The sequence below is a fragment of the Pristiophorus japonicus genome, chromosome 13, assembly GCF_044704955.1.
Source record: "Pristiophorus japonicus isolate sPriJap1 chromosome 13, sPriJap1.hap1, whole genome shotgun sequence".
Lineage (NCBI taxonomy): Eukaryota > Metazoa > Chordata > Chondrichthyes > Pristiophoridae > Pristiophorus > Pristiophorus japonicus.
Window position 1 is genome coordinate 86,954,417 of NC_091989.1, and position 21,905 is coordinate 86,976,321.

Consider the following 21,905-nt stretch of genomic DNA (forward strand, 5'->3'; position numbering starts at 1 on the left):
TTCATTAAGAACCATACCCACGTCTTCCGTCTCCACACAAATTACATTAACATAGAAACATAGAAAATAGGTGCAGGAGTAGGCCATTCGGCCCTTCGAGCCTGCACTGCCATTCAATGAGTTCATGGCTGAATATGCAACTTCAGTACCCCATTCTTGCTTTCTCGCCATACCCCTTGATCCTCCTAGTAGTAAGGACTACATCGAATTCCTTTTTGAATATATTTAGTGAATTGGCCTCAACAACTTTCTGTGGTAGAGAATTCCACAGGTTCACCACTCTCTGGGTGAAGAAGTTTCTCCTCATCTCAGTCCTAAATGGCTTACCCCTTATCCTTAGATTGTGACCTCTGGTTCTGGACTTCCCCAACATTGGGAACATTCTTCCTGCATCTAACCTGTCTAAACCCATCAGAATTTTAAACGTTTCTATGAGATCCCCTCTTATTCTTCTGAACTCCAGTGAATACAAGCCCAGTTGATCCAGTCTTTCTTGATATGTCAGTCCCGCCATCCCGGGAATCAGTCTGGTCAACCTTCGCTGCAATCCCTCAATAGCAAGAATGTCCTTCCTCAAGTTAGGAGACCAAAACTGTACACAATACTCCAGGTGTGGCCTCACCAAGGCCCTATACAACTGTAGTAACACCTCCCTGCCCCTGTACTCAAATCCCCTCGCTATGAAGGCCAACATGCCATTTGCTTTCTTAACCGCCTGCTGTACCTGCATGCCAACCTTCAATGACTGATGTACCATGACACCCAGGTCTCGTTGCACCTCCCCTTTTCCTAATCTGTCACCATTCAGATAATAGTCTGTCTCTCTGTTTTTACCACCAAATGGCCTGTAATAGGCCCCACTATTTCCCTAGTTATCCCCTTGCTCCTAATGTATTTATAAAACATTATTGGGTTTTCCCTGATTCTACTGACCAGTAGTTTTTGTTGCACTCTTTTTACTTTCCTAACGTCCTTCTTAATTTCACCCTATCCACTCTCTACACGCCTCCAGGCTTTCTGCAGTATTGAGCGCTCGGTAGCAGATATAGGGTTCTCTTTTTTGCCTTATCTTACCCTGTATGCACCTCGGCTTCCAGCTCTAGATTTGGCAGTGGTACCCTATTTGTTTGTTGGAACATGTGTACTTCCCGTTTGAGTGCCTCCCACTGCTCTGGCAGTGATTTACCTTCAAGTAATTGTTTCCAGTCCAATTTTGCCAAATTACTTCTCAGCCCAGTAAAATTGGCCTCCCCCCAATTTTTAATCCTCACTCCTGTTAATTCTTTGCCCAATCCATAATTATACTAAAACTGACTGAATTATGATCACCACCACAAAAATGCTCTCCGACTGATACTCCTTCCACCTGCCCAGCTTCATTCTCTAACACTGTCTACATCTGTCACTCCTGGACTTCTTTGGGTCTGGGCCCTGTCACCGCGTTCTCTATTCCAGCTCCACTCTCGCTGTGCTCCCATTCAGGTGGTGTGTGTGTGGTGTGTGTGTGGTGTGTGTGTGTGTGGGGGGTGGGGGGGTGTGGGGTATGTGTGTGTGGGGGGGGGGGGGGGAAGAATGTGGGGGGGTGTGTGTGTGGGGGGTGTGTGTGTGTGGGGGTGTGTGTGGGGTGGGTGTGTGGGGTGTTTGTGTGTGGGGGGGACGTGGTGGGGGTGTGTGTGCGGGGGGAACGTGGGGGGGTGTGTGGTGGGGGTGTGTGTGGGGGGAGTGTGTGCGGGGGGAACGTGGGGGGGGTGTGTGTGTGTGGGGTGTGTGTGGGGGGTGTGTGTGTGGGGGTGTGTGTGTGGGGGGGGACGTGGGGGGTGTGTGTGGGGGGACGTGTGGGGGGGGGTGTATGTGTGTGGGGGTGTGTGTGGGGGGTGTGTGTGTGAGGTATGTGTGTGTGGGCGGGGGGGGTGTGGTGGGGGTGTGTGTGTGGGGGTGTGTGTGTGGGGACGTGGGGGGGGTGTGGTGTGGGAGGTGTGGTGGGGGTGTGTGTGTGGGGGGATGTGTGGTGAGGGGGTGTGTGTGGGGGGAGTGTGTGTGTGGCGACGTGGGGGGGGCGTGGTGGGAGGCGGGTGTGTGTGTGGGGTGTGTGTGTGGGTTGTGTGTGGGGGGTGTGTGTGATGGGGGACGTGGGGTGGTGTGTGGTGGGGGGGTGTGTGTGGGGGGGTGTGTGTGGGGGGGACGTGGGGGGGTGTCTGTGTGGGGAGTGTGTGGGGGGGGTGTGTGTGGAGGTGTATGTGTGGGTGTGTGTGTGTGGGGGGTGTGTGTGGGGGGGGGGACGTTGGGGTGTGTGTGTGGGGGGGGGTGTGTGGGGGTGTGTGTGTGGGGGGGGTGTGTGTGGGGGGGTGTGTGTGTGGGGGGGTGTGTGTGGTAGGGGTGTGTGGGGGGTACGTGGGGGGTGTGTGTGTGTGGGGTGTGTGTGTGTGGGGGGGGGACGTGGTGGGGGTGTGTGTGTGGGGGTGTGTGTGGTGGTGGTGTGTGTGTGAGGGGGTGTGTGTGGGGGTTGTGTGTGTGGGGGGGGTGTGTGGGGGGAGTGTGTGTTTGGGGGCGTGGTGGGGGGGGTGTGTGTGGGGGGTGTGTGTGGGGGGTGTGTGTGTGGGGACGTAGGGGGGGTGTGGTGGGGGGGTGTGTGTGTGGGGACGTGCGGGGGGTGTGGTGGGGGGTTGTGTTTGTGGGGACGTGGGGGGGGTGTATGTGTGTGGGGGGTGTGTGTGTGGGGTGTGTGTGTGTGGGGGAGGTGTGTGGGGGGGGTGTGTGTGTGGGCGGTGTGCGTGGGGGAGTGTGTGTGGGGGGGGGGTGTGTGGGTTGTGTGTCTGGGGTGTGTGTGGGCGGGAGTGTGGGGGGGACGTGGTGGTGTGTGTGGGGGGGGCGACTTGGGGGTGTGTGTGTGGGGGGGTGTGTGGGGGGGGGTGTGTGTGGGGGGGAACGTGGGGGTGTGTGTGTGGGGGGATGTGTGTGGGGTGGGTGTGTGTGTGGGTGGGGTGTGTGTGGGGGGGTGTGTGTGGGAGGGGTGTGTGGGGTGTACGTGAGGGTGAGTGTGTGGGGTGTGTGTGTGGGGTGGGTGTGGGGGGGGACGTGGGGCGGGGTGTGTGAGGGGGGACGTGAGGGAGGGTGTGGGGGGGAGGATGTGGGGGTTTGTGTGTGGGGGGGGACGTGGGGGTGTGTGTGTTGGGGGGGGTGTGTGGGGGGGGTGTGGCGGGGGTGTGTGGGGTGTGTGTGTGTGGGGGGTTGTGTGCGGTGTGTGTGGGGGGGGGTGTGTGGGGTGTGTGTAGGGGGATGTGTGGGGGGTGTGTGGGGTGTGTGTGTGTGGGGTGGGTGTGTGGGGTGTGTGTGTGTGGGGGGGTGTGTGATGGGGGGGACGTGGGTGTGTGTGTGTGGGGGGGGTGTGGGGGGGGGTGTGTGGAGTGTGTGTGTGGGGGGGGATGTGTGGGGTGTGTGTGGGGGTGTGTGGGGGGGGTTGTGTGTGGGGTGTGTGTGTGATGGGGGGGGTGTGTGGGGGGTGTGTGTGGGGGGTGTTTGTGTGTGGGTGAGGTGTGTGTGTGGGGTGTGTGTATGGGGGGGGTGTGGGGGGACGACGTGGGGGGATGTGTGGGGGGGGGTATGTGGGGGGGGATGTGTGTGTGGGAGGGTGTGTGGGGGGTACGTGGGGGGTGTGTGTGTGGGGTGTGTGTGTGGGTGGGGGTGTTGGGGGGGGACGTGGGGGGGGGGTGTGGTGGGGGTGTGTGTGTGGGGGGGTGTGTGGTGGGGGTGTGTGTGTGGTGTGGGGGCTGTGTGTGTGGGGTGAGTGTGTGTGGGGGGAGTGTGTGGGGGGGGCGCGTTGGGGGGGCGTGGTGGGGGGGTGTGTGTGTGGGGGGTGTGTGTGTGGGGACGTGGGGGGGGGTGTGGTGGGGGGTTGTGTGTGTGGGGACGTGGGGGGGTGTGTGTGTGGGGTGTGTGTGTGTGGGGACGTGGGGGGGGGGTGTGGTGGGGGGTTGTGTGTGTGGGGACGTGGGGGGGGTGTGTGTGTGGGGTGTGTGTGTGTGGGGGGGGTGTGTGAGGGGGGTTGTGTGTGGGGGGGGGTTGTGTGTGGGGTGTGTGTGTGTGGGGGGTGTGTGGGGGGGCAGGGTGTGTGTATGGCGGCTGTGTGTGTGGGGTGTGTGTGTGGGTTGTGTGTGGGGGGTGTGTGTGGGGGGGGGACGTGGGGTGGTGTGTGGTGGGGGGTGTGTGTGGGGGGGTGTGTGTGGGGGGGGACGTGGGGGGGTGTGTGTGGGGGGGGACGTGGGGGGGGACGTGGGGGGGTGTGTGGTGGGGGTGTGTGTGGGGTGTGTGTGTGGGGGGGGTGTGTGTGGGGACGTGTGGGGGGTTGTGTGGGGGGAGTGTATGTGTGGGGACGTGGGGGGGGCGTGGTGGGGGATGGTGTGTGTGGGGAGTGTGTGTGTGGGGACGTGGGGGGTGTGTGGTGTGAGGGGTGTGTGTGTTGGGATGTGGGGGGGGTGTGGTGGGGGGTTGTGTGTGTGGGGACGTGGGGGGGATGTCTGGGGGGGGGTGTATGTGTGTGTGTGGGGGGTGTGTGTGTGGGGGGGGAGGGTGTGTGTATGGGGGGTGTGTGTGGGTTGTGTGTGTGGGGTGTGTGTGGGGGGGGAGGTGTGGGGAGTGTGTGGGGGGGGTGTGTGCGTGGGGGGGGAATGTGGGGGTGGTGTGTGTGAGGGGGGGACGTGGGGGTGTGTGTGGGGGGGGGGGGTGTGTGTGAGGGGGGGTGTGTGGCGGGGGTGTGTGGGGTGTGTGTGTGAGGGGGGGTGTGTGGGGTGTGTGTGTGGTGGGTTGTGTGATGGGGGGGCCGTGGGTGTGTGTGGGGGTGTGTGTGGGGGGTTGTGTGGAGTGTGTGTGTGGGGGGGGGTGTGTGGTGTGTATTGGGGGGTGTGTGGGGCGGGTGTGTGTGGGGGGGGTGTGTCTGGGGGGGGGTGTGTGTGGTGTGTGTGTGTGGGGGGGGAGTGTGGGGTGTGTGGTGGGGTGGGTGTGTGGGGGTGTGTGTGAGGGGGGAACGTGGGGAGATGTGTGAGGGGTGTGTGTGGTGGGGGAATGCGTATCTGTGTGCAATGTACACCACAGTCTATACGGTCCCGGCCTGCATGACCATCAGCATTAGAGGGAGCAGCATGCAGTGGGTGTGCCACTGCAGGGAGCAGTGCGTGCTGCTGCAGGAGGGCGATGGCTGACTGTAGTGTAGGCAGGTACAGCAGGAGCGGCGAGGTCAGGTCGAAGAAGTGGCAAGAATTCGTAGAGGAATGTGATCAGGGCCCAGGAGAGGTGTGAGTTCGGGGCCCAGAAGAGGCAAGGGCCCAGGGGCAGCACGGACCAGCCCACACTGCGATATGTGTGCGCATTAGGTCCGTGCAGCAGGTCTCCAGTCGCCTTGGTTAACCCTTGCCACTGGACCAAGACCTCGCTCTGTCAAGCCCGTGTGGTGGCTGGTGTGCAACGGTCACCCCACGTTAAAAATAAACACGCACAGGCATCTTCCACCCTTCAGGGTGTAGTTTGGGATCTGGAATATTGGATCACCTGTGAACTCATCCCTTTTCGGAATGGATGTGGGTCATCCTTGCTTTGAGGGACTGCCTATGATGATAATGAGTTGACACTGCAGTCACGAGGGCCACCGACGCCCAGGTGCGATGCCGGTGAGCAGACCGGGGTCGGTGCACGGACCTGTCTGGTACAAGAGGCTGGATGCAGCAATGGTCCATCAGCCCTGCGGGGCTTCAGTGACACGGCAATAAACTTAGATAGAGCATGAACCGCACCTTCGGGGTAAGGGAGCACCTGTGACTGTATTGCAAGAGAATCTTTACACAATTGAAATCACCGCAATAATCACCCCAATGTCCCCTCGTTCCCCTCCCCAGTAAACAAACTGAACAAGCAGCCCCCTCCCCCCACAGTTACGCTGACTGACGAGGAAAGCTCTCCCTTTACTGTATGATTTATATTTACAGTGTGACGGGAAATATGGATCGATAAACATTGCAGCCTTGCTTCAAAGGGCCTGGTGTTTCATTTAATGCTGCGTGAAATGCTTAGGAGATCTTTTGATTTCTGTAAAGCAAGCAGCCAGCTGGAGATCAAAAAGAAAGAAAGAAATGCATTTATATAGCGCCTTTCACCACCGCAGGACACCCCACAGCGCTTCACAGCCATGGAAGTACTTTCTGAAGTGTGGGCACTATTGTAATGTGGGAAACGCAGCAGCCGATTTGTGCCCAGCAAGCTCCCACAAACAGCAAACTGATAATGTCCAGATCATCTGTTTCTGTTACATTGATTGAGGGTTAAATATTGGCCCCAGGACATCGGGGATAACTCCCCTGCTCTTCTTCGAAATAGTGCCATGGGATCTTTCACGTCCACCTGAGAGGGCAGATGGGGCCTCGGTTTAACGTCTCATCAAAAAGATGGCACCTCTGACAGTGCAGCACTCCCTCAGTACTGCCCCTCCGACAGTGCGGCACTCCCTCAGTACTGCCCCTGCCACAGTGCAGCGCTCCCTCAGTACTGACCCTCCGACAATGCGGCACTCTCTCAGTACTGCCCCTCTGACAGTGCAGCACTCCCTCAGTACTGCCCCTCCGACAGTGCGGCATTCCCTCAGTACTGCCCCTTCCACAATGCAGCGCTCCCTCAGTACTGCCCCTCTGACAGGGCGGCGCTCCCTCAGTACTGACCCTCTGACTATGCAGCGCTCCCTCAGTACTGACCCTCCGACAGTGCAGCTCTCCTTCAGTTCTGCCCCTCCAACAGTGCAGCACTCCCTCAGTACAAGACATAGGAAGGTAAAGCCTGCGGCCTAGTGCATAGGTCTGTGCGTCAGATCCGCACAAAATCAACTTGCGGACTCCAGTGGCCTGTAGCTGAGTCCATACCTCACCCCCACCCTCGCGTCTGTCACCATTTCCCTCACCCCTTCGGCCAGCCAGCAGCTCGACCTGTTGCCATTCACATCGTGCCAAAGGAAGTATGTCCAGAACGCAGACCAGGGCTGTTAGGGAGGGGGGCATGGCATCTCACGTGGAGGTGGAGCTCCGTGGAGATGGCCAGCAAATGGTGGGAGCGTGTGGGAGAGGCAGGAGGTCATGTGTTGACACCTCCAGGAATATATTCAACCAGTTGGCAAGCGCACCCTCCCCACAACAACACAACGGTCACATCGCCTCGGTGCGAGGGGGGTTGTGGGGGCCGGGTGGGTGGGCGGCGGGGGCGGGGGGGGAAGGGGGGCAGTCCCTCAGTGCAATGGGGAAATCAGCGACCAGAGATGTGAAATTGCAGTCCTACCTGGTTCGGCCCCAGCTGGAGTCTGGTGTCTGATTTTGGGCACAGCACTTTTAGAAAGGACGTCAAGGCCTTGGAGAGGGTGCAGAAGTCATTGACCAGAATGGTGCCTGGGATGAGCAACTCCAGCTTTCAGGGAGTGTAAAAACCAATTCGTAGAGAGCACCATGTTAGTTCACTATGACATATCTAAGGAGATGTGACACCTCTCCGTATGGAGTTGGGGCAGTGATCTCTCATGTACTGCATAGTGGGGAGGAGAGACCAATTGCTTTTGCTTCACGCACTCTCAGTGCCAGTGAGCATAAAGAGAATCATGAAAGAGGTAGAATAAGAGAGAGAAGTCTGAAATTAAATCAGGTAAGAGTGAAGAACCATCGCCATAAATGGCTAAAGTGGTGAAATTATGTGGTCCTCGCACACATTTGGTCAAGATGTTTGATCATGGACAGGTTAGGTTTGTTCTCATTGATCAATTTTTACCTACAGATGTGGAAGGTGTTGAAAGTTGGAATGGTTCGATTATTGCTGACTCATCAGATAGTCTTATTACAAGTAGAGTAACAGGAGTATATCCTACATCAATGTACTCGAAACAAGTCCAAGAGAAAGTCAGAATTTAAGTCTGAGTCCGAGTCAGGCAGACTAACAGTCTGAAGTCGAAGAGAATTCAAATATAGATCAAGGGCATCTCTTGGAAACAAACTTTCCTCAGGCTCAGCCTAGAATGAGTCTAAGTTTGACACCAAGTTTGGAAGGTTCTGTTCGAAAGCAAAGATATCCTCTTCAAAACAGAAAACAAGTGGTTAAATTTGATTTGTAAACATGGCAAAATAAGTTCATATCTTTTGTTATGTATAACCATGCAAGTTATGGAAGATCATTGTTATAATTATTTCTTCATTAAGGAGGGAGAAGTGTAATATATATAGCTCCACCTAGTAGACTACTATTCCACCTAGTGGATTACTGTGGTAATGCAGTCATTGCTGTTAACAAGAATAAAAACATCAGGTGACAAGTTCCAGAGTTGAAGCCATCTTGTGAAGTCATAAAGAATATTCTACAGATAGCTCTTTCAAAAAGATGGGCTGCATGGCCTCCTTCTATCTGTGCTGTGTGACTCTATGGACCATTGAGCAGTTGCTGTGTTCTGGTGCAATGCCGTGAATCTGCCCACAGCCCAGAGCAGCCAATGAAAAAGGAGGACCACTCCCCTCAATAGTGATCCAAAATATATACCAGGGCTGATGAGATGCTGAAATGATTTCACAGTGAAGATCAAGGGGTCACTGGAGTCACTGTTGGATGGAGTATAAATCAAGAAATAATAGAGACTTGTAAGAAAGGTATGGCAATAATCATGGATGATTTTAATCTTCATATTGATTTGGACAAATCAAATTGGCAAAGGTAGCCACGAGGACGAGTTCATAGAGTGTATTCGGGATGGTTTCTTGGAACAATATGTGTGGAACCAACCAGCGAGCAGACTATTTTAGATCCGGTAGTGTGTAACGTCTCTGGATTAATTAATGATCTCGTAGTGAAGGATCCTCTTTGCAGAGTGATCATAGCATGGTAGAATTTCACATTCAGTTTGAGGGTGAGAAAGCTAGTTCTCAAACTAGTGTGCTGAATTTAAATAAAGATACAAATGTATGAAGGTAGAGCTGGTTACAGAGGACTGGGAAAATATATTAAAGGGTAGGACTGTAGAAAAGCAGTGGCAAACATTTAAGGAGATATTTCATAACTCTCAGCAAAGATATAGTCCAGTGAGAAAGAAAGACTCTAAAGAAGGGAGAACCATCCCTGGCTAACTAAGGCAGTAAAGGATGGTATCAAATTGAAAACGAAGGCATACAATGTTGCGAAGAACAGAGGAAGGGCAGAGGATTGGGAAATGTTTAGAAACCAGCAAAGGACGACTAAAAAAATGATAAAGAGAGAGAAGATAGCTTATGAGAGTAAACTAGCAAGAAATATAAAAATAGACAGTAAGAGCTCCTATCGGTATAGAAAAAGGAAGCAAGTAGCTAAAGTAAACATAGGTTCCCTGGAGGATGAGACTGGTGAATTAATAATGGGGAACAGGGAAATGGCGGAGACTGTGAACAAATATTTTGTATCGGTCTTCATGGTAGAAGACACTAAAAGCATCTCAATAATTGATAATCCAGGGGCTATAGGGAGGGGGGGACTTAAAACAATCACTATCACTAGAGATAAAGTACTAGGCAAACTAATGGGACTAAAGGTGGACAAGTCCCCTGGACTTGATGGCCTGCATCCTAGGGTCTTAAAAGACGTGGCTGCAGGGATAATGGATGCCGTGGTTGTAATCTACCAAAATTCCCTGGATTCTTGAGAGGTCCCAGTGGATTGGAAAACCGCAAATGTACCGCCCCTATTTAAGAAACGAGAGAGACAGAAAGCAGGAAATTATATACCAGTTAGCCTAACATCTGTCGTTGGGAAAATGCTGGAGTCCGTCAATAAGAAAGCAATAGCAGGACATTTAGAAAATCATAATACAGTCAGGCAGAGTCAGCATGGTTTTATGAAAGGGAAATCATGTTTGACAAATTTTCTGGAGTTCTTTGAGGATGTAACGAACAGGGTGGATAAAGGGGAATTGGTAGATATGGTGTTTTTCGATTTCCAGAAAGCAATTGATAAGGTGCCACATAAAATGTTACTGCACAAGAAAAGAGCTCACGAGGTTGGGGGTAATATATTCGCATGGATAGAGGATTGGTTAACTAACAGAAAACAGAGAGTCGAGAAAAATTGGTCATTTTCAGGTTGGCAAACGGTAACTAGTGGGGTGCTGCAGGGATCGGTGCTGGGTCCTCAACTATTTACAATCTATATTAATGACTTGGATGAAGGGACTGAGTGTAATGTAGACACGTTTGCTGATGATACAAAGATGGTTGGATGCAAAGAATCTACACAGGGATATAGATAGGCTGAGTGAATGGGCAAAAATTTGGCAGATGGATTATAATGTGGGAAAATGTGAGGTTATCCACCTTGGTAGGAAAATTTTTTTTAAATTATTATTTAAATGGGGAGAGATGAAAATGTGCTGCAGTACAGAGGGATCTGGGAGTCCTTGTACATGAAATACAAAAGGTTAGTATGCAGGTACAGCAAGTGATCAGGAAGACAAATGGAATGTTGACATTTATTGCAAGGGGGATAGAGTATAAAAGTAGAGAAGTCCTGCTACAACTGTACAAGGTATCGGTGAGGCCACATCTGGAGTACTGCGTACAGTTTTAGTCTCCTAATTTAAGGAGTGATATACTTGCACTGGAGGCAGTTCAGAGAAGGTTCACTAGGTTGATTCCTCAGATGAAGGGGTTGTCATATGAAGAAAGGTTGAGCAGGTTGGGCCTCTACTCATTGGAGGTTAGAAGACTTAGAGGTGATCTTATTGAAACGTATAAGATTCTGAGGAGGCTCGACAAGGTGGATGCAGGGAGGATGTTTCCCCTAGTGGGGGAATCTTAAACTAAGGAGCATACTAGGGGCCGCCCATTTAAAACTGAAATGAGGGGAAATTTCTTCTCTCAGAGGGTTGTAAATCTGTGGAATTCTCTGCCCCAGAGAGCTGTGGAGGCTGGGTCATTGAATATATTTAAGGTGGAGATAGACAGATTTTTGAGCGATAAGGGAGTGAAGGATTATGGGGAGCGGGCGGGGAAGTGAAGCTGAGTCCATGATCAGATCAGCCATGGTCTTATTGAACGGCAGAGCAGGCTCGAGGGGCCAAATCCTGCTCCTATTTCTTATGTACTTATGTGAACTTTGGAATATTATAAACAAAGGTTGCCGAAATGAGTTCCTACATGGAGAGAAACACGCACAAGTTTAATAAGGGTTAATTGAACAGACAAACAGATTACAGAAAATGAGGCCACAGAAGAAGGCACGTTGCAGCCAGTGGAGTTCAACCTTCCAGATCACTTCCGACCTCACGTGAAAATTCTCACCATTTTTGACCTTTCTGACTATATTATTGCTCCTGAGCTTACACCAATTCTCACCCTTCTTATCAAGAAGATCCTGGCTCTGAGCATTTACCTCCAGCTGACGTTGTTGGTCCCGAGACTAACAGGCTGGTGTTGAGGGACAGCAAAACATAGGGAGGGCCAAACTTGGACATGGGCGGGAAGGCAAACCCAATGGGATCACATAATCCCGCCACTGTCCCTCACGCCCGTCATCCAGCTCTGCTCAACTCAATGAAACTGAACATCAGGCGTGTGTTATAACAGGCGGCCAACGTGATTCTGCTTGGTTTGTGTCCCCACCCGAGAACAACTTCACCCCCACAATGGATAATCACCGTTAGTTACAGACAACTAAAGCTCTAAATGTAAGTAATGTGTGGTGTGGCCCAGAGGCAGTCAGCTCATGTTTAGAAAATATATTCAGAAAAGATAGAGAGGGAAAAAGGGGAGGTGGAGTAGCTGTACTTATTAGGGATAGCATAATGGCAGTAGAAAAAGTGACGCAGCCTTCAGCAAGACAAAAATAGAATCCATGTAGACAGAGATAAAAGATAATAAAGGATTAATCACACTAATAGGTGTAGTCTACAGATCACCTAATAGTGGAGGAAGAAATATGCAGACAAATGAGGAAAATGAGTAAAAAACATAGAATAATCATCATGGGGGATTTCAACTACCCTGATATTAATTGGACAGAAGAGGTAGGTAAAGGGGATAAGGGAATGGAGTTCCTACAATGTGTACAGGACTCCTTTCTAACCCAATATGTAAAAAGCCCAACAAGGGAGGATTTGCTGTTGGATCTAGTAATGGGGATTGAACCAGAGTAGATAATGAAGAAAAAGTAGGGGAACATCTAGGCAATAGTGACCATAATATAACACGCTTTAAGATGATAATTGAGAAGGACATAAGTATGATGAAAACCAGGGTAATAGATTGGAGACAAGCTGATTTTGAGGGGCTGAGAAAAGAACTTGGGAAAATAAAATGGACCACAATATTGGAAAACAATGATATTGAACAGCAATGGGAAACATTTAAAAGGTGTTCAACAGAGTCCAGGAAAAAAATATATTCTGCTAAAAAACAAAATCAAGCTAAACACTAATGAGACTCCATGTATGAATAAAGTCATAAGGGAACAATTGAGGGTAAGGAAAGAGGCATACATTAAGTACATGGGCAGCAGGGGAGCACATGATAAGGGAGACTATGAAGAGATTAGGAGAGAAGTAAAAAAAAACGATTAGGAAGGCAAAGAGGAACTGTGCAATTAAATTATCAAAGAACATAAAACAAAATTGTAAAGTATTTTACAGGCATATCAATAAAAAAAGGAAGGTTGGGATGGGAATGGGGCCATTAAGGGACAGACAGAATATACCATGGGTAATTAGAGAGAGAGGGCAGAAATATTAAATAATTATTTTGCTTCAGTATTTACCAGGGAAATAGAACAAGTGGACGTGATATTGGATGATGAGATTAGTAATGAGATAAGTGCATTTAACATATAAAGAGGGGATATATTAAATAAACTAATCAAACTCAAAGAGGAAAAACCCTTGGTCCAGATGGATTACATCCATGCATTTTAAAAGAATCTAGGAAAGAGATAGCAGAGGCATTACTGCACATATTTAATAATTAATTAGAAAAAGGTGTAGTGCCAAAGGATTGGTGGATAGCTAACGTAACACCTATATTTAAGCAGGGGGATAGAACATGTCCAGGGAATTATAGACCAGTCAGTTTAACATCGGTGATAGAAAAAAATAATGGAATCCCCACTAAAGGAGAAAATAGAAGAACATCTGGAAACCAAAACTATAATAACGAATGGTCAGCATGGGTTTCAAAAGGGAAAGTCTTGCATGGCCAACCTCATTGAATTATTTGAAGAGGTAACAGAGGGAGTAGACAATGGTAATGCAGTCGATGTAATTTATCTAGATTTTCAAAAGGCTTTCGATAAGGTACCACATAATAGACTGATGAACAAGGTCAGAGAATGTGGAGTCAGGGGACAAGTAACAGAATAGATAGCTTGCTGGCAACAAGACAGATAGCAGAGAGTAGGGGTAAAGAGTAGCTATTCACAGTGGCAGAAGGTGGGTAGTGGTGTTCCACAGGGATCAGTGCTGGGACCACTGATGTTCACAATTTATATTAATGATTTAGATTTTGCAATGAAAAACACAATTTCTAAATTTGCGGATGACACCAAATTGGAGGATAGTCAATACTGAGGAGGACTGTAACAAATGACAGGAGGACATTAACTTGCAGAATGGGCATATAATTGGCAAATGAAACACAGATAAATGTGAGGCATTACATTTTGGTCGGAAGAATAGGGAGGTCGCTTATTACTTGGAGGGTGCGAGTCTGGGTGGGGTAGAGGAACAAAGGGATCTCGGATACAAATACACAAATCACTAAAGGTGCGACACAGGTTAACAAGGCCATAAAAAACAAACCCAGCACTCGGGTTTATTTCTAGAGGGATAGAATTGAAAAGTAGGGAAGTTATGCTAAACCTGTATCGAACCTTGGTTAGACCACACTTGGAGTACTGCATACAGTTCTGGTCACCACTTTATAGAAAGTATATCGAGGCACTGGGGAGGGTGCAGAGAAGACTTACAAGGATGAAACCAGAAATATGAGGGTAAACATATCAGGAAAGGATGAACAGGCTGGGTCTCTCTACGCTTGAAAAAAGACAGCTAACGGGTGACCTAATAGAGGTCTTTAAAATTATGAAAGATTTTGATAGAGTGGATACAGAGAGAATGTTTCCACGTGGGGAAGAGCAAAACTAGAGGCCATTAATATAAGATAGTCACCAAGAAATCCAATAGGGAATTCAAAAGAAACTTCTTTACCCAGAGAGTGGTGAGAATGTGGAACTCGCTGCCACAGGGGGTGGCTGAAGCGAATAGTATCGATGGATTTAAGGGGAGGCTAGACAAGCATGGAGGGAGAAGGGAATAGAGGGTTATGCTGATAGAGTTAGATGATGAAAGACAGGAGGAGGCTTGATTGGAGCATAAACACCGGCATGGATTGGTTGGGCCGAATGGCCTGTTTCTGTGCCATATATCCGATGTGTAAGTTCATTGGCTCTGCACAAAAACGGAATTGTTCACCATTTGTAGAATTACAGCTTTTCAACTGCAGATATTAATATCCAAATGGAGCTGAAAGAAGTTGCTGTTGTGGGGCGTACATTATCGCTCAGACTGCACCCTGCAGCCCGGTAAGTTGCTGGAGGTGGAGCTAATTACAATGCAGCGCGGGCAAGGGGGCATCTGGGACCTCAGTGGGCAACGGGACCCACAGCGTATCCCCTTAACCAACGAGATTTAAGGATTGAGAAATAAACAGAGAAATGATGGAGAAGGGAACAAGATAAGTTCGCGTCAAATCAGCTACGGAAAAATAAATATAGAGAGGGACAGAAAGATTGGATTCAGAGAGAGAAAAAAGGCAGAAAGGAAAAGTAAGAAATCATTTTTTTTACATTTAAAATGTACCATTTCTAAGTAAAATGTAGTACCTGTGAGAATGAGTCTCCACAGATTCAGTGTTTCCCTTAATGGGACAGAGGCGTTGAGTGTCACTGCGCGAAAAAAAAATGGTACTTACATGGCTTCTGGGCCTTTTGGCTAAGATCAAGTGTAGTATCTGTTCTTATCAGTTTAATATCCCCTATCTGGGGACCAAATATTAAATTGTTTTTTGGAACAGGGAGATGGAACAGGGGCTTGCTCCGTCCACTCCACGCACCGACCTGGTATTGCAGTGTTTCCAGGAACGGTGCAGCTTCCCCTCTCGGCCTTTTGGCTAAGATCAAATGTAATAGCGCAAAGTGATCTTTGGCGCTGGAGTTGATCTGACAAGAATGAACAAAAAAAAATGGTACTTACGCTGTTAAGTTCCAGTACGACAAGTTTAATGGGCAATTAACGCACCAATGCAGCAAAATCATGACACTTACCGGGAGGTCGAGGGCGAGCTGCTGTTTCCGCGAGGCTAACAGCAGAGCGCCGCAAATCATCGAACTACTTATGGTGATTCACTACTCCCGGATCTCTTCCTCGCCACAAGCTGGCGGCCGATTTACAGAGTAATAAATTGGGTTTTTGGTCGAAGATGGATTTCTTTTCTAACTCTTGATCCAAATCTCTAACAACACTTATCCAAACTATAGAAGGCAACTTTCAGGAATGATGTCAGGAAATTCTTCTTCACATGAATTGTCCGGAACCAACTCCCAGATAGGATGGTGGAGGCGAAAAGCTAGCAATCGTTTAAGAAAGAGTTGGAGGCAACAGTGAGGGTAAACGGGATGTTCGGATCTCTCGGGGTCAGTGATTCAGACGGGCCGAATGGCCTCCCTCATCCATTACTGCCTTGTGAGCAAGATTTCTTTGTGACAGAGATCCACAGGGCACAGATACAGCAAGCAGAAGATGAATAGACATTTGATTTGAAAGTAGCAGTGGGCATATTGCCGGCCTTTGGTTTGGTACAGTGACTCAATGCTAACCAGCAGATAATCAATCATCGATCTGGGGTTATGTTACCACAAATTCCCTCGGTTCCGGTCTCGATGGGCAGTTGATGCGTATCCTGGGCAGGATCTAGAACGGAGTGAAAGGTTTCAGCGCAAGGGAAGTGGACAATTTCAAAGGGTAAAAGGAAAAGTTATTCACGTCTCTGAATATTGGGAAAAACAACGCCATTGGCCTAAAACGTCGACTTGGGGTCGATGTGAAGGACGAGTGTGGGATCGATCGGACGATTATACGCAACGCCTGATACCCGGGTCCATTGACTGGAACGCAAGTGACTGTAGGAGCCAGCGGTCCCAGTGAGGAAAGGTCGATATCGAACCCCCTATAACGCCCAATGGGATAGTTACAGCTTCCAGCACATCGCTTTTATCGTTATACAAACAAGACACAAGCCAAAGTGTTTCACATCAGGCTAATTACTTTCTGAAACGTAGTCACAGTGACCATGTAGGCAAACATGACCACTCCTCTACGTACAGCAAGGTCCCCGGCAGAGCAATGGGATGAATCTGGTTGGTGCTGTTGTTTGAAGGAGGTCAGCAGGGAACTCCCTCCTCCAACTCAACTAATATCAGGAACAGATGAGCATGGACTCGGTTAAACATGCCATCCTAAAGACAGTGCAGCACTCCCTCAGTACTGCCCCTCCGACAGTGCGGCACTCCCTCAGACAGTGCGGCACTCCCTCAGTACTGCCCCTCCGATAGTGCAGCACTCACTCAGTATTGCCCCTCCGACAGTGCGGCACTCCCTCAATACTGCCCCTCCAACAGTGCAGCGCTCCTTCAGTACTGCCCCTCCAACAGTGCGGCACTCCCTCAGTACTGCCCCTCCAACAGTGCAGCACTCCCTCAGTACTGCCCCTCCGACAATGCAGCACTCCCTCAGTACTGCCCCTCCGACAGTGCGGCACTCCCTCAGGACTGCCCCTCCAACAGTGCAGCGCTCCCTCAGTACTGCCCTTCCAACAGTGCGGCACTCCCTCAGTACTGCCCCTCCAACAGTGCGGCACTCCCTCAGTACTGCCCCTCCAACAGTGCAACACTCCCTCCGTGCTACCTCTCCAACAGTGCAGCGCTCCCTCAGTACTGACCACCGACAGTGCAGTGCTAACTCAGTACTGCCCCTCCAACTGTACAGTACTCCCTCAGTACCACCCCTCGGACAGTGCAACACTCCCTCCATGCTACCTCTCCAACAGTGCAACACTCCCTCAGTACTGCCCCTCCGACAGTGCGGCACTTCCTCAGTACCGCCCCTCCGACAGTGCAGCGCTCCTTCAGTACTGCCCCTCCAACTATGCAGCACTCCCTCTGTACTGCCCCTCTGACAGTGCAGCACTTCCGCAGTACAGCCCCTCTGACAGTGCAGCGCTCCCTCAGTACTGATCCCCCGACTGTCAGGCACTCCCCCAGTTATGGCAGCAATGGGAGTTGGGAATAATGTAGGTTATCTCCAGCACCTTTAACGTTTGTGGCAAAGTAAATATTTGGGTCACAGACCTTGATTAAAATGGATTTTATCCCTCACATCGCAGAGTTGTCGATCGACACACTAACCTTCACTAGTGTTTGAGATTATATTGTTGTCGGGGAGGGAAGCATGCTGCTCAGTGCCAGCCGTGTCTCAGTTGGTAACATTCTCACCTCTGAGTCAAAGTTCAGGGTTTCTGTTATAGAGCTCCACCTAGTGGACTACTGATGTAATGCAACTACTGATTTAATCACAATGGCAAGGTCACATGACGTCAGTTTTCTGTTAAGGAGCCATCTTGTAGAGCCTGTGCTATTAGTGGTCTCTGTAAAGATATCACAGATGGTGATGAGGATAGGATATTAGGATCTTCAAGCTGAAAGTTTTGTTGGTGGATAATCCTGCTAACCGACGGAGAGACTTTGAGAGGTGCTTCGTTTTGCAGAAGAGCTAAAATCCAAGGCAAATTTTCAAGCACACTTAGCTGTACTGTCGACGTTGCCATAGCCCAAATGGCCATGCCTATGGGAATAATAGAGTGCTTGGATGAGTTCCATCTTACCAAGAGATTTTTGCAGTGGTTGTTTGTCAGCTAGAAATGTTTATCACTGCAAGTAGTATCCTCAAAGTCCCTGATAATGAAAACAGTAAATGGGTTGTTTTGGAAAAGAAATGACCAATTTTCTTGCCTGAAGCAGGCCCCGAGGTGTATGAAACCCTGAAAAATGTGCTTGTTCCCATCAAGCCAAAGGACATGTCACTGAAGGTGATTCTAGCAGCACCACAGTCCTGAGCCCCTGGAAATTGCTGAAAGTTATCATTTTGTAAATCAAAATCAATTAATTGACGAGGGAATCAGTGAGTACATTCTGGCTTTAAAAAAGCTGTCCATTCACTGTCATTTCAGAAACTTTCAGGACCGAGCATTGCGTGAATGCTTTGTTTGTGGGATGAGAAATGAAGTAATCAGAAGAAAGTTGTTGACAACCCCTAACTTGACTTTTGCTTTAGCTTGTCAGACAGGTATGTCGATGTGGCCGACCAATATTCCTGAGAATTTCACGCCATTTCCAGTCATCAGACAACCGAGGTGACTCGCCTGCGGGCTAAATAAATGTCAGTTGGGCCCCAAGGCCTCAGCAACTGGCCACGGTAACAGCGCATTGAAGTTATGCTATCAGTGTCTGGGACAACACATCGCTCAAAGTTGTCCATATTTGAAGGCAGAGTGTTTCTTTTGCAAGAAAACAGGGCATCTTACAAAGGCATGCTGACTGAAGAGTAAATCGATTTTCAATGCTAGAAGTAGAAATCGCCAGACACTACATAGCATTGAAAGGAAGCAACAGGATGAGGAGGTTCTGGAGATAGACGTCATCAGGAGCATGAGGGTATCTAACAACGATTTGTGAAGTATTCTCATCCAAGTAGATGTTGCAGGAACCAGGATACCCATAGAAATCGAAACTGGTGCATCCATGAGCGTAGTACCGGAATCCCTATACCTCGACACGTTGAGTGATTATTGACTGAAGAAATCGAAGATAGAGCTGCGAGGCTACTGAGGAGAGCAAATCCCTGTTGCAGGAAGTATCACCAAACCAGTGAAATACAAAGATCAGTTGCAGAGCGTGCCTCTCATAGAGTGGCAGGAGAGAAGCCTGCCTTGATAGGTAGAAATTGGTTGGGATCACTGAAGCTGAGATTTTTCGTGTGGAAACAAAATTTGCATCAAAGCATGATGTCATCAAGCAGTATCCAATGGTGTTCCGCAAAACAGGCAGTCCGATCCAAGGCTTCAAGGTGAGTGTCAGAATGCAGAAGGAAGCTAGACTAGTTTACTGCAAGTCATACCATACGCATTCAAGGAGAAAGTTGTGCAAGAACTCAAAAGACTAGAAACTGAGAACATTATCTCTAAGGTAGATTAAGTAATGCTGATCACAGTAATCATTGCAAAATAATAATCATACATAACTTACATGGTACACAACCAAAGATATAAACTTATTTTGCCATATTTACAAATAAGGATAGCTATGTTCTTGAACAGAACTTTCCGATCTTGTTATAGTACTTAGACTCATTCGAGGCTGATCCTGAGGAGAGGTTTTCTCCAAGGGATGCCCTTGATCTACATTTGAACTGTCTACAACTTCAGACTGTTTGTCTGCCTGACTCGGACTCAGATTTAAATTGTGACTTTCTCTTGGACTTGTTTCCAGTATATTTGATAGAGGATTTGCTATGTCCAGATTGCCATTCCCATCATAAGTTACACCAATAGGGAAGAAGTTTTCTATTTTTCATACACGGATGAGCCAGTCACTGTTAAATAGGTAGAGCAACCAAATGTGACCCAGTTATGTCAAATGTGTGCGACTACATCGCAAATGGCTGGTCAAACCAGGTATCAGAGGAAGATAGTCATCCATTCTTCATTCATAGGAATGATTGTCAGTGGATAAAGATTGTATCATGTGGGGTGCAAGAGTCCCAAATAAATTCAGGTCCAAATTGTTAGGAGATCTTCATGACCAGTACCTGGGAATGTGCTTGACCAAGAGTTTTGTACGCAGTTACTTATGGTGGCCAGGTTTAGATAAAGAGATACAGTACATTGACAGTCAGTGTACAACATGTCAATCGGTAAGCAAGAAACCATCAGTACCATTGCAGTCATGGAAATGTCCTCCCAGGGTGTGGCAAAGGTTACATCTAGATTTTGCTGAGCTAGAAGGACAACAATTGTTCATTGTGACTGATAGTCATTCGAAGTGGGTAGCGGTGTTTCTGATCCGGGAAATAACAAGGAAAACATTAGAAAATTTGCAAAGATCGTTTTCTTCATATGGACTCCCAGAAGAAATTGTGTCTGATAATTAGCCACAATTGTGTTTAGAAGTATTTGCACAGTTAGTAAACAGAAATGGTGTGAAACATACCGAGGTTCCAATGTACCACCCTGCTTCAAATGGTGCAGCAGAGTGCACAGTACAAATTGTAAATCGTGTCCTCATCAAGCAAATGTTGGATCCAAATCCAAAGAAACAGCAGTTGTCGTTGGACCACAAACTGACAAAATTTCTAATTACTTATTGTAATACTCCTCATATAACTACTGGTAGAACACCAGCAGAGTTGTTTCCCAAATGACAGCTTTGAACCAGCTTCTCGTTGTTGAAGCCAAACTTGCCACAGTCTGTAGAAGAGACACAATCAAGACAGAAAGAGAGTCATGATAGAGGTAGAGTAAGAGAGAGAAGTGTGAAATTAAATCAGGTGGTGAGAGTGAAGAACCATCACCATAAATGGTTAAAGTGGTTACCAGGAAGAGTAGTGAAAATAAGTGGCCCTCACACATATTTGGACAAAATGTTTGATCATGGACAGGTTAGGTTTGTTCACATTGATCATATTTTACCTACAGATGTGGAAGGAGTTGAAAGTTGGAATGGTTCGATTATTGCTGACTCATCAGATAGTCTTATTACAAGTAGAGTAACAGTAGCAAATCCTACATCAAATGTACTAGAAACAAGTCCAAGAGAAAGTCACAATTTAAATCTGAGTCCGAGTCAGGCAGACAAACAGTCTGAAATTGTAGAGAGTTCAAATGTAGATCAAGGGCATCCCTTGAAGAAAACCTCTCCTCAGGTTCAGCCTAGAATGAGTCTAAGTACTATAACAAGATCGGAAAGTTCTGTTCAAGAACAAAGGTATCTTATTTGTAAATATGGCAAAATAAGTTTATATCTTTTGTTGTGTATACCATGCAAGTTATGTATAATTATTATTTTGCAATGATTACTTCTTCAATAAGGAGGGAGAAGTGTTATAGAGCACCACCTAATCATAGGCAGTCCCTCGGAATCGAGGAAGACTTGCTTCCACTCTTAGCATGAGTTCTTAGGTGGCTGAATACAGGAACCACAGTCTCTGTCACAGGTGGAACAGATAGTTACTGAAGGAAAGGGTGAGTGGGACTGGTTTGCTGCACGCTCCTTCCGCTGCCTTCGCTTGGTTTCTGCATGCTCTCGGCGATGAGACTCAAGGCACTCAGCACCCTCCCGGATGCACTTCCTCCACTTAGGGCGGTCTATGGCCAAGGACTCCCAGGTGTCAGTGGAGATGTTGCACTTTATCAGGGAGGCTTTGAGGATGTCCCACCTAATGGACTATTGATGTGATGCAACTACTGATGTAAATACAATAAAAGGTCATGTGGCAAGTTCACGTGATGACAGAATGTGTGCTGTTAGTGGTCTCTGTAAAGATATTACAGTTTCAAGTGCAGCTCCAGAGACTTTTGGCATGTCATTTATGCTGACATTCCAGTGCAGTACTGAAGGATTGCTGCACTGTCAGGGGTGCCGTCTTTCCAATGAAATGTTTAACCAAGGTCCCGCTTCCCTCTGAAAGATCCATGGCATTATTTTGAAGAAGAGCAGGAGAATTCTCCCTGGTGTCCTGGCCAATATTTAGCCTTCAACCAACATCATGAAAAAGAAAT

General features: G+C 48.5%; 1 non-coding gene across 1 annotated transcript; it reads left to right on the forward strand.

Moving 5' to 3' along the window:
• Positions 1-14,987: 14,987 nt before the first annotated feature.
• Positions 14,988-15,169, forward strand: LOC139279221 (U2 spliceosomal RNA). The gene has a single exon (XR_011596432.1). It is a non-coding gene; the product is annotated as a U2 spliceosomal RNA (small nuclear RNA).
• The last annotated feature ends 6,736 nt before the right edge of the window (positions 15,170-21,905 follow it).